This window comes from Chiloscyllium plagiosum, unplaced genomic scaffold (genome assembly GCF_037043375.1).
Source record: "Chiloscyllium plagiosum isolate Xiang-an unplaced genomic scaffold, Cpla_swu_hap1 HiC_scaffold_1, whole genome shotgun sequence".
In the NCBI taxonomy this organism is placed as follows: domain Eukaryota; kingdom Metazoa; phylum Chordata; class Chondrichthyes; order Orectolobiformes; family Hemiscylliidae; genus Chiloscyllium; species Chiloscyllium plagiosum.
In genome coordinates, this window is record NW_028270139.1 from 47624312 (window position 1) to 47640697 (window position 16386).

Here is a 16386-nt window from a genome sequence, read left to right on the forward strand (position 1 = left end):
CACACACACACTCCGACACACACACACTCCGACACACACACACTCCGACACACACACACTCCGACACACACACACTCCGACACACACACACTCCGACACACACACAAACTCCGACACACACACACTCCGACACACACACACTCCGACACACACACACTCCGACACACACACACTCCGACACACACACACTCCGACACACAAACTCACTCCTAAACACACACCTGCACACACATACTCCTGCACACACACTCCTACACACTCACCTATACACACTCACCTATACAGACGCACTCCTACACACAAACTCCTACACACACACTCCTACACACACTCCTACATACTCACCTATACACACACACCTATACAGACACACTCCTACACACACACTCCTACATACACTCCTACACACACACACCCTTACACATACACCTATACCCACACACTCCTATACACACACACACCTATACACACACCCCTCTCCACACACTCCTACACCCACACTCCTACACCCACACTCCTACACCCACACTCCTACACCCACACTCCTACACGCACACTCCTACACACGCACACTGCTACACACACACTCTCCTACACACACACTCTCCTACACACACACTCTCCGACACACACACACTCCTACACACACCCACTCCTACACACACACTCTCCTACACACACACACTCCTACACACACACACTCCTACACACACACTCTCCTACACACACACTCTCCTACACACACACTCTCCTACACACACACACTCCTACACACACACACTCCTACACACACACTCTCCTACACACACACACTCCTACACACACACACTCCTACACACACACACTCCTACACACACACTCTCCTACACACACACACTCCTACACACACACTCTCCTAGACACACACTCTCCTAGACACACACACTCCTATACACACACTCCTACACACACACACTCCTACACACACACACTCCTACACACACACACTCCTACACACACACTCTCCTACATACACACACTCCTACACACACACACTCCTACACACACACACTCCTACACACACACACACTCCTACACACACACACTCCTACACACACACAATCCTACACACACACACTCCTACACACACACTCCTAAACACACACTCTCCTAGACACACACACTCCTATACACACACTCCTACACACACACACTCCTACACACACACACTCCTACACACAATACTACACACATTCCTACACACACTCCTACAACACACTCCTACACACACTCCTAAAACTCCTGCACACACACACTGACACACACACACACTCTGACACACACACACACACTCTGACACACACACACTCTGACACACACACACTCTGACACACACACATTCCGACAGACACACACTCCTACACACACACACTCCTACACACACTCCTACACACTCACCTATTCACACTCACCTCTCCAGACACACTCCTACACACAAACTCCTACACACACACTCCTACACACACTCCTACATACTCACCTATACACACACACCTATACAGACACACTCCTACACACACACTCCTACATACACTCCTACACACACACACCCTTACACATACACCTATACACACACACACCTATACCCACACACTCCTATACACACACACACCTATACACACACCCCTCTCCACACACTCCTACACCCACACTCCTACACCCACACTCTCCTACACACACACTCTCCTACACACACACACTCCTACACACACACACTCCTACACACACACACTCCTACACACACACACTCCTACACACACACACTCCCACACACACACACTCCTACACACACACACTCATACACACACACTCTCCTACACACACACTCTCCTACACACACACTCTCCTACACACACACTCCTGCGCACAAACTCCTGCACACACACTCTGACACACACACACTCTGACACACACACACTCTGACAGACACACACTCCGACAGACACACACTCCGACAGACACACACTCCGACAGACACACACTCCGACAGACACACACTCCTACACGCACACTCCTACACACACTCCTACACACACTCCTACACACACTCCTACACACTCACCTACACATACTCACCTGTACAGACACTCTCCTACACACAAACCCCTACACACACACTCCAACACACGCTCCTACGTACTCACCTATCCACACTCACCTATACAGACACACTCCTATACACACATACTCCTATACACACACTCCTCTCCACACACTCCTACACCCACACTCCTACACCCACACTCCTACACCCACACTCCTACACCCACACTCCTACACCCACACACTCCTACACCCACACACTCCTACACCCACACACTCCTACACACACACTCTCCTACACACACTCTCCTACACACACACTCTCCTACACACACACACTCCTACACACACACACTCCTACACACACACACACTCCTACACACACACACCCCTGCACACACACACTCTTACACACACACACTCCTACACACACACACTCCTACACACACACACACACTCCGACACACACACACTCCGACACACAAACTCACTCCTAAACACACACCTGCACACACACACTCCTGCACACACACTCCTACACACTCACCTATACACACTCACCTATACAGACGCACTCCTACACACAAACTCCTACACACACACTCCTACACACACTCCTACATACTCACCTATACACACTCACCTATACAGACACACTCCTACACACAATCTCCAACACACAATCTCCAACACACAATCTCCAACACACAATCTCCAACACACAATCTCCAACACACAATCTCCAACACACAATCTCCAACACACAATCTCCAACACACAATCTCCAACACACAATCTCCAACACACAATCTCCAACACACAATCTCCAACACACAATCTCCAACACACAATCTCCAACACACAATCTCCAACACACAATCTCCAACACACAATCTCCAACACACAATCTCCAACACACAATCTCCAACACACAATCTCCAACACACAATCTCCAACACACAATCTCCAACACACAATCTCCAACACACAATCTCCAACACACACACTCCTACACACACACTCCTACACACACACACTCCTACACACACACACTCCTACACACACACTCCTACACACACACACACTTATACACACAAACCTCTATACACACACCTATACACACACACACCTATACACACACAACTATACATACATACACCTACAGACACACACACATATACGCACACACTCCTATACACATGCACACACTCCTATACACACACACACACACTCTTATACACACACACACACTCCTATACACACACACACACACTCCTATACACACACACACTCGTATACACACACTCCTATACACACACACTCGTATACACACACACACACTCCTACACACACACTCTCCTACACACACATGTACAGACACACCTACACACACATCAACAGACACACACACAGCTACAGACACTAACTCCTACACAGATACACTCCGACAGACACACTCACACACACTCCGACAGACACACACTCCGACAGACACACACTCCGACAGACACACACTCCGACAGACACACACTCCGACAGACACACACTCCGACACACACACACTCCGACACACACACACTCCTACACACACACACTCCTACACAATCACCTATACAGACACACTCCTACACACAAACTCCTACACACACTTATACACACACACTCCTATACACACACACTCCTATACACACACACTCCTATACGCACACACACTCCTATACATACAGGCACTCCTCCAAACACACTCCTACACCCACACTCTTACTCCCACACGCCTAGACACACACTCCGACAGACACACACTCCTACACACACACTCCTACACACACTCACTCCTACACACTCACTCCTACACACACACTCCTACACACATACTCCTACACACATACTCCTACACACATACTCCTACACACACACTCCTACACACACACACTCCTACACACACACACTCCTACACACACACTCTTCTACACACACACACTCTCCTACACACACACTCTCCTACACACACATGTACAGACACACCTACACACACATCAACAGACACACACACCTACAGACACTAACTCCTACACAGATACACTCCTACACACACACTCCTACACACTCACCTATACACACAAACTCCTACACACATACTCCTACACACATACTCCTACACACATACTCCTACACACACACACCGACACACACACACTCCGACACACACACACTCCGACACACACACACTCCGACACACACACACTCCGACACACAAACTCACTCCTAAACACACACCTGCACACACACACACTCCTACACACACACTCCTACACACACACACACACTTATACACACAAACCTCTATACACACACCTATACACACACACACCTATACACACACAACTATACATACATACACCTACAGACACACACACCTATACGCACACACTCCTATACACATGCACACACTCCTATACACGCACACTCCTATACACGCACACTCCTATACACGCACACTCCTATACACACACACTCCTATACACACACACTCGTATACACACACACACACTCCTATACACACACACACTCGTATACACACACACACTCCTATACACACACACACTCCTACACACACACACTCACACACACTCCTACACACACACTCCTACACACACACTCCTATACACACACTCCTGCACACACACTCCTGCACACACACTCCTGCACACACACACCTACACACACACACTCCTACACACACACACTCCTACACACACACACTCCTACACACACACACTCCTACACACACACACTCCTACACACACACACTCCGACAGACACACACTCCGACACACACACACTCCGACAGACACAATCCTACACACTCACCTATACAGACACACTCCTACACACAAACTCCTACACACACCTATACACACACACTCCTATACACACACACTCCTATATGCACACACACTCCTAGACATACACACTCCTCCAAACACGCTCCTACACACACACTCCTACTCCCACACGCCTAGACACACACTCCGACAGACACACACTCCTACACACAGTCACTCCTACACACACACTCCTACACACTCACACTCCTATACACTCACACTCCTACACATACACTCTCCTACACACACACTCTCCTACACACACACTCTCCTACACACACACTCTCCTACACACACACTCTCCTACACACACACTCTCCTACACACACATGTACAGGCACACCTACACACACATCAACAGACACACACACACCTACAGACACAAACTCCTACACAGATACACTCCTACACACACACTCACACATACTCCGACACACACACTCCTACACACACACACCTACACACAAATACACTCCTGCACACACACTCCTACACACACTCCTACACACACTCCTACACACACTCCTACACACACTCCTACACACACTCCTACACACTCACCTATACATACTCACCTGTACTGACACACTCCTACACAGACACTCCTACACACACTCCTACACACTCACCTATACACACTCACCTATACAGACACACTCCTACACACACACTCCTACACACACTCCTACACACACACTCCTACACATACACCTATACACACACACACCTATACCCACACACTCCTATACACACACACTCCTATACGCACACTCCTATACACACACTCCTACACCCACATTCCTGCACCCACACTCCTGCACCCACACTCCTGCACCCACACTCCTGCACCCACACTCCTGCACCCACACTCCTGCACCCACACTCTGACAGACACACACTCTGACAGACACACACACTCCGACACACACACACTCCGACACACACACACTCCGACACACACACACTCCGACACACACACACACTCCGACACACACACACACTCCGACACACACACACACTCCGACACACACACACACTCCGACACACACACACTCCGACACACACACACTCCGACACACAAACTCACTCCTAAACACACACCTGCACACACACACTCCTACACACACACTCCTACACACACACACTTATACACACAAACCTCTATACACACACCTATACACACACACACCTATACACACACAACTATACATACATACACCTACAGACACACACACATATACGCACACACTCCTATACACATGCACACACTCCTATATACACACACACACACTCTTATACACACACACACACACTCCTATACACACACACACACACTCCTATACACACACACACTCGTATACACACACTCCTATACACACACACTCGTATACACACACACACACTCCTACACACACACTCTCCTACACACACATGTACAGACACACCTACACACACATCAACAGACACACACACAGCTACAGACACTAACTCCTACACAGATACACTCCTACACACACACTCACACACACTCCGACAGACACACACTCCGACAGACACACACTCCGACAGACACACACTCCGACAGACACACACTCCGACAGACACACACTCCGACACACACACACTCCGACACACACACACTCCTACACACACACACTCCTACACACACACACTCCTACACAATCACCTATACAGACACACTCCTACACACAAACTCCTACACACACTTATACACACACACTCCTATACACACACACTCCTATACGCACACACTCCTATACGCACACACACTCCTATACATACAGGCACTCCTCCAAACACACTCCTACACCCACACTCTTACTCCCACACGCCTAGACACACACTCCGATAGACACACACTCCTACACACACACTCCTACACACACTCACTCCTACACACACACTCCTACACACATACTCCTACACACATACTCCTACACACACACTCCTACACACACACACTCCTACACACACACACTCCTACACACACACTCTTCTACACACACACACTCTCCTACACACACACTCTCCTACACACACATGTACAGACACACCTACACACACATCAACAGACACACACACCTACAGACACTAACTCCTACACAGATACACTCCTACACACACATTCCTACACACTCACCTATACACACAGACTCCTACACACAGACTCCTACACACATACTCCTACACACATACTCCTACACACATACTCCTACACACACACTCCTACACACACACTCCTACACACACACACTTATACACACAAACCTATATACACACACCTATACACACACACCTATACACACACAACTATACACACATACACCTACAGACACACACACCTATACGCGCACACTCCTATACACATGCACACACTCCTATACACGCACACTCCTATACACGCACACTCCTATACACACACACTCCTATACACACACACTCGTATACACACACACACACACTCCTATACACACACACACTCGTATACACACACACACACTCCTATACACACACACACTCCTACACACACACACTCACACACACTCCTACACACACACTCCTATACACACACACTTATACACACAAACCTATATACACACATCTGTACACACACACACCTATACACACACACACCTATACACACACAACTATACACACATACACCTACAGACACACACACCTATACGCACACACTCCTATACACATGCACACACTCCTATACACGCACACTCCTATACACACACTCCTATACACACACACACTCGTATACACACACACACACACTCCTATACACACACACTCTCGTATACACACACACACTCCTATACACACACACACTCCTACACACACACTCACACACACACTCCTACACACACACTCCTACACACACACTCCATACACACACTCCTATACACACACTCCTATACACACACTCCTGCACACACACTCCTGCACACACACACTTATACACACAAACCTATATACACACACCTATACACACACACCTATACACACACAACTATACACACATACACCTACAGACACACACACCTATACGCGCACACTCCTATACACATGCACACACTCCTATACACGCACACTCCTATACACGCACACTCCTATACACACACACTCCTATACACACACACTCGTATACACACACACACACACTCCTATACACACACACACTCGTATACACACACACACACTCCTATACACACACACACTCCTACACACACACACTCACACACACTCCTACACACACACTCCTATACACACACACTTATACACACAAACCTATATACACACATCTGTACACACACACACCTATACACACACACACCTATACACACACAACTATACACACATACACCTACAGACACACACACCTATACGCACACACTCCTATACACATGCACACACTCCTATACACGCACACTCCTATACACACACTCCTATACACACACACACTCGTATACACACACACACACACTCCTATACACACACACTCTCGTATACACACACACACTCCTATACACACACACACTCCTACACACACACTCACACACACACTCCTACACACACACTCCTACACACACACTCCATACACACACTCCTATACACACACTCCTATACACACACTCCTGCACACACACTCCTGCACACACACTCCTGCACACACACACCTACACACACACACTCCTACACACACACACTCCTACACACACACACTCCTACACACACACACTCCTACACACACACACTCCGACACACACACACTCCGACACACACACACTCCGACAGACACACACTCCGACAGACACAATCCTACACACTCACCTATACAGACACACTCCTACACACAAACTCCTACACACACCTATACACACACACTCCTATACACACACACTCCTATATGCACACACACTCCTAGACATACACACTCCTCCAAACACGCTCCTACACACACACTCCTACTCCCACACGCCTAGACACACACTCCGACAGACACACACTCCTACACACAGTCACTCCTACACACACACTCCTACACACTCACACTCCTACACATACACTCTCCTACACACACACTCTCCTACACACACACTCTCCTACACACACACTCTCCTACACACACATGTACAGGCACACCTACACACACATCAACAGACACACACACACCTACAGACACAAACTCCTACACAGATACACTCCTACACACACACTCACACATACTCCGACACACACACTCCTACACACACACACCTACACACAAATACACTCCTGCACACACACCTCTGCACACACACTCCTACACGCACACACTCCTACACACACTCCTACACACACTCCTACACACACTCCTACACACACTCCTACACACTCACCTATACATACTCACCTGTACTGACACACTCCTACACAGACACTCCTACACACACTCCTACATACTCACCTATACACACTCACCTATACAGACACACTCCTACACACACACTTCTACACACACTCCTACACACACACTCCTACACATACACCTATACACACACACACCTATACCCACACACTCCTATACACACACACTCCTATACGCACACTCCTATACACACACTCCTACACCCACATTCCTGCACCCACACTCCTGCACCCACACTCCTGCACCCACACTCCTGCACCCACACTCCTGCACCCACACTCCTGCACCCACACTCCTGCACCCACACTCTGACAGACACACACTCTGACAGACACACACTCTGACAGACACACACTCTGACAGACACACACTCCGACACACACACACTCCGACACACACACACTCCGACACACACACACACTCCGACACACACACACACACTCCGACACACACACACTCCGACACACAAACTCACTCCTAAACACACACCTGCACACACACACTCCTGCACACACACTCCTACACACTCACCTATACACACTCACCTATACAGACGCACTCCTACACACAAACTCCTACACACACACTCCTACACACACACTCCTACACACACTCCTACATACTCACCTATACACACACACCTATACAGACACACTCCTACACACACACTCCTACATACACTCCTACACACACACACCCTTACACATACACCTATACCCACAGACTCCTATACACACACACACACCTATACACACACCCCTCTCCACACACTCCTACACCCACACTCCTACACCCACACTCCTACACCCACACTCCTACACACACACACTCCTACACACGCACACTCCTACACACACACTCTCCTACACACACACTCTCCTACACACACACTCTCCGACACACACACACTCCTACACACACACACTCCTACACACACACTCTCCTACACACACACACTCCTACACACACACACTCCTACACACACACTCTCCTACACACACACTCTCCTACACACACACACTCCTACACACACACACTCCTACACACACACACTCCTACACACACACACTCCTACATACACACACTCCTACATACACACACTCCTACACACACACACTCCTACACACACACACTCCTACACACACACACTCCTACACACACACAATCCTACACACACACAATCCTACACACACACACTCCTACACACACACTCCTAAACACACACACTCCTGCACACATACACTCCTATACACAATACTACACACATTCCTACACACACTCCTACAACACACTCCTACACACACGCCTAAAACTCCTGCACACACACTCTGACACACACACACACACTCTGACACACACACACACACTCTGACACACACACACACACTCTGACACACACACACTCTGACACACACACACTCTGACACACACACACTCCGACACACGCACATTCTGACACACACACACTCCGACAGACACACACTCCTGCACGCACACTCCTACACACTCACCTACACATACTCACCTGTACAGACACACTCCTACACACAAACCCCTACACACACACTCCAACACACGCTCCTACGTACTCACCTATACACACTCACCTATACACACTCACCTATACAGACACACTCCTATACACACATACTCCTATACACACACTCCTCTCCACACACTCCTACACCCACACTCCTACACCCACACTCCTACACCCACACACTCCTACACACACACTCTCCTACACACACCCTCCTACACTCACACACTCCTACACACACACACTCCTACACACACACACTCCTACACACACTCTCCTACACACACACTCTCCTACAAACACACTCTCCTACACACACACACTCCTACACACACACACACACTCCGACACACACACTCCTACACACACACACTCCTACACACACACACACTCCTACACACACACACACTCCTACACACACACACACTCCTACACACACACACTCCTACACACACACTCCTACACACACACACTCCTACACACACACACTCCTACACACACACACTCCAATACACAAACACTCCGACACACACACTCCTACACACACTCCTACACACACTCCTACACACACACCTACACACACACCTACACACACTCCTACACACACTCCTGCACACACACTCCTGCACACACACTCCTGCACACACACTCCTGCACACACAATCCTGCACACACACTCCGACAGACACACACTCCGACAGACACACACTCCTACACACACTCACTCCTACACACACACTCTCCTACACACACACTCTCCTACACACACACTCTCCTACACACACACACTCCTACACACACACTCTCCTACACACACACTCCTACACACACACTCTCCTACACACACATGTACAGACACACCTACACACACACCAACAGACACACACACACCTACAGACACTAACTCCTACACAGATACACTCCTACACACACACTCACACATACTCCGACACACACTCCTACACACACACACCGACACACAAATACACTCCTGCACACACACCTCTGCGCACACACTCCTACACGCACACACTCCTGCACACACACCCCTGCACACACCCCTGCACACACCCCTGCACACACCCCTGCACACACCCCTGCACACACCCCTGCACACACCCCTGCACACACCCCTGCACACACCCCTGCACACACTCCTACACACACTCCTACACACACTCCTACACACTCACCTATACATACTCACCTGTACAGACACACTCCTACACACACACTCCTACACACACTCCTACATACTCACCTATACACACTCACCTATACAGACACACTCCTACACACACACTCCTACACACACACACTCCTACACACTCACACTCCTACACACACACTCTCCTACACACACACACTCCTACACACACACTCTCCTACATACACACTCTCCTACACACACATGTACAGACACACCTACACACACATCAACAGACACACACACACCTACAGACACTAACTCCTACACAGATACACTCCTACACACACACTCCTACACACACTCCTACACACACTCCTACACACACTCCTACACACACTCCTACACACTCACCTATACATACTCACCTGTACAGACACACTCCTACACACACACTCCTACACACACACACTCCTACACATACACCTATACCCACACACTCCTATACACACACACTCCTATACACACACACTCCTATACACACACTCCTACACCCACACTCCTACACCCACATTCCTACACCCACACTCCTGCACCCACACTCCTGCACCCACACTCCTGCACCCACACTCCTGCACCCACACTCCGACAGACACACACTCCGACAGACATGCACTCCGACACGCCTATTCACACACTCCGACACACACACACTCCGACACACACACACTCCGACACACACACCCCTACACACAAACACACTCCTAAACACACTCCTACACACACACACTCCTGCACACAGACTTCTGCACACACTCCTACACACACTCCTACACACTCACCTATTCACACTCACCTCTCCAGACACACTCCTACACACAAACTCCTACACACACACCCCTACACACACTCCTACATACTCACCTATACACACACACCTATACAGACACACTCCTACACACACACTCCTACATACACTCCTACACACACACACCCTTACACATACACCTATACACACACACACCTATACCCACACACTCCATTACACACACACACCTATACACACACCCCTCTCTACACACTCCTACACCCACACTCCTACACCCACACTCCTACACCCACACTCCTACACCCACACTCCTGCACCCACACTCCTGCACCCACACTCCTGCACCCACACTCCTGCACCCACACTCCTGCACCCACACACTCCGACACACACACACTCCGACACACACACACTCCGACACACACACAAACTCCGACACACACACACTCCGACACACACACACTCCGACACACACACACTCCGACACACACACACTCCGACACACAAATACACTCCTAAACACACACCTGCACACACACACTCCTGCACACACACTCCTACACACTCACCTATACACACTCACCTATACAGACGCACTCCTACACACACACTCCTACACACACACTCTTACACACACACTCCTACACACACTCCTACATACTCACCTATACACACACACCTATACAGACACACTCCTACACACACACTCCTACATACACTCCTACACACACACACCCTTACACATACACCTATACCCACACACTCCTATACACACACACACCTATACACACACCCCTCTCCACACACTCCTACACCCACACTCCTACACCCACACTCCTACACCCACACTCCTACACCCACACTCCTACACCCACACTCTCCTACACCCACACTCTCCTACACACACACACTCCTACACACACACTCTCCTACACACACACTCTCCTACACACACACTCTCCTACACACACACTCTCCTACACACACACACTCCTACACACACACACTCCTACACACACACACTCCTACACACACACTCCTACACACACACACTCCTACACACACACAATCCTACACACACACAATCCTACACACACACACTCCTACACACACACTCCTAAAGACACACACTCCTGCACACACACACTCCTACACACAATACTACACACATTCCTACACACACTCCTACAACACACTCCTACACACACTCCTAAAACTCCTGCACACACACACTGACACACACACACACTCTGACACACACACACACACACACTCTGACACACACACACACTCTGACACACACACACTCTGACACACACACATTCCGACACACACACACTCCGACAGACACACACTCCTGCACGCACACTCCTACACACACTCCTACACACTCACCTACACATACTCACCTGTACAGACACACTCCTACACACAAACCCCTACACACACACTCCAACACACGCTCCTACGTACTCACCTATACACACTCACCTATACACACTCACCTATACAGACACACTCCTATACACACATACTCCTATACACACACTCCTCTCCACACACTCCTACACCCACACTCCTACACCCACACTCCTACACCCACACACTCCTACACACACACTCTCCTACACACACCCTCCTACACACACACTCTCCTACAAACACACTCTCCTACACACACACACTCCTACACACACACACTCCGACACACACAGTCCTACACACACACTCTCCTACACACACACACTCCTACACACACACTCCTACACACACACACTCCTACACACACACACTCCTACACACACACTCCTACACACACACTCTCCTACACACACACTCTCCTACACACACACACTCCTACACACACACACTCCTACACACACACACTCCTACACACACACACTCCTACACACACACACTCCTACACACACACTCTCCGACACACACACACTCCTACACACACACACTCCTACACACACACTCTCCTACACACACACTCTCCTAGACACACACACTCCTAGACACACACTCCTACACACACACTCTCCTACACACACACTCTCCTACACACACACTCTCCTACACACACACTCTCCTACACACACACTCTCCTACACACACACTCTCCTACACACACACTCTCCTACACACACACACTCCTACACACACACACTCCTACACACACACACTCCTACACACACACAATCCTACACACACACTCCTAAACACACACACTCCTGCACACACACACTCCTACACACAATACTACACACATTCCTACACACACTCCTACAACACACTCCTACACACACTCCTAAAACTCCTGCACACACACACTGACACACACACACACTCTGACACACACACACACACTCTGACACACACACACACACTCTGACACACACACACACTCTGACACACACACACTCTGACACACACACACTCCGACACACACACACTCCGACAGACACACACTCCTGCACGCACACTCCTACACACTCACCTACACATACTCACCTGTACAGACACACTCCTACACACAAACCCCTACACACACACTCCAACACACGCTCCTACATACTCACCTATACACACTCACCTATACACACTCACCTATACAGACACACTCCTATACACACATACTCCTATACACACACTCCTCTCCACACACTCCTACACCCACACTCCTACACCCACACTCCTACACCCACACACTCCTACACACACACTCTCCTACACACACCCTCCTACACACACACTCTCCTACAAACACACTCTCCTACACACACACACTCCTACACACACACACACTCCGACACACACACTCCTACACACACACACTCCTACACACACACACTCCTACACACACACACTCCTACACACACACACTCCTACACACACACACACTCCTACACACACACTCCGACACACACACTCCTACACACACACACTCCTACACACACACTCCTACACACACACACTCCTACACACACACACTCCTACACACACACACTCCTACACACACACACTCCGACACACACACTCCTACACACACTCCTACACACACTCCTACACACACTCCTACACACACTCCTACACACACTCCTACACACACTCCTACACACACTCCTGCACACACACTCCTGCACACACACTCCTGCACACACAATCCTGCACACACACTCCGACAGACACACACTCCGACAGACACACACTCCTACACACACACTCTCCTACACACACACTCTCCTATACACACACACTCCTACACACACACTCTCCTACACACACACTCCTACACACACTCCTACACACACTCCTACACACACTCCTACACACACTCCTACACACACTCCTACACACTCACCTATACATACTCACCTGTACAGACACACTCCTACACACACACTCCTACACACACTCCTACACACACACACTCCTACACATACACCTATACCCACA